This window comes from Triticum aestivum, chromosome 7B (genome assembly GCF_018294505.1).
Source record: "Triticum aestivum cultivar Chinese Spring chromosome 7B, IWGSC CS RefSeq v2.1, whole genome shotgun sequence".
NCBI classification, from domain to species: Eukaryota; Viridiplantae; Streptophyta; class Magnoliopsida; order Poales; family Poaceae; genus Triticum; species Triticum aestivum.
The window spans coordinates 148,504,986-148,506,439 of NC_057813.1; positions in this window are offsets into that span (position 1 = coordinate 148,504,986).

A 1,454-nucleotide genomic window follows, 5' to 3' on the forward strand; every position below is an offset into this window, starting at 1 on the left:
TAGCGATCTACAAGGGTATGTAGATGCACTCTCTTTCTACTCGTTGCTGGTCTCTCCATAGATAAATCTTGGTGACACGTAGGAAAATTTTGAATTTCTGCTACGTTCCCCAACACCACTCCCTCTCTCCTTGCTGGATCAAGGCATGGGAGACGTCACCGGGCTGCATGTGTGTTGAACGCGGAGGTGCCGTCCGTTCGGCACTAGGATCTCCGGTGATTTGGATCACGACGAGTACGACTCCTTCAACCCCGTTCTCTTGAACGCTTCCACTTAGCGATCTACAAGGGTATGTAGATGCACTCTCCTTCCCCTCATTGCTGGTTTCTCCATAGATAGATCTTGGTGACACGTAGGAAAGTTTTGAATTTCTGCTACGTTCCCCAACAGTGGCATCATGATCTAGGTCTATTGCGTAGATGCTTTGCACGAGTAGAACACAAAGTAGTTGTGGGCGTTGATTTTGTTCAATATGCTTACTGTTACTAGTCCAATCTTGATTCGACGGTATTGTGGGATGAAGCGGCCCGGACCGACCTTACACGTACACTTACGTGAGACAGGTTCCACCGATTGACATGCACTTGTTGCATAAGGTGGCTAGCGGGTGCCAGTCTCTCCCACTTTAGTCGGATCAGATTCGATGAAAAGGGTCCTTATGAAGGGTAAATAGCAATTGACATATCATGTTGTAGTTTTTGTGTAGGTAAGAACGTTCTTGCTAGAAACCCATAGCAGCCACGTAAAACATGCAAACAACAATTAGAGGATGTCTAACTTGTTTTTGCAGGGTATGCTATGTGATGTGATATGGCCAAAAAGAATGTGATGAATGATATGTGATGTATGAGATTGATCATGTTCTTGTAATAGGAATCACGACTTGCATGTCGATGAGTATGACAACCGGCAGGAGCCATAGGAGTTGTCTTTATTTATTGTATGACCTGCGTGTTATTGAACAACACCATGTAATTACTTTACTTTATTGCTAACCGGTAGCCATAGTAGTAGAAGTAATAAGTTGGCGAGACAACTTCATGGAGACACGATGATGGAGATCATGATGATGGAGATCATGGTGTCATGCCGGTGACGATGATGATCATGGAGCCCCGAAGATGGAGATCAAAAGGAGCAAAATGATATTGGCCATATCATGTCACTATTTGATTGCATGTGATGTTTATCATGTTTATGCATCTTATTTGCTTAGAACAACGGTAGTAAATAAGATGATCCCTCATTAAAATTTCAAGAAAGTGTTCCCCCTAACTGTGCACCGTTGCAAAAGTTCGTCGTTTCGAAGCACCACGTGATGATCGGGTGTGATAGATTCTAACGTTCACATACAACAGGTGTAAGCCAGATTTACACACGTGACACACTTAGGTTGACTTGACGAGCCTAGCATGTACAGACATGGCCTCGGAACACAAGAGACTGAAAGGTCG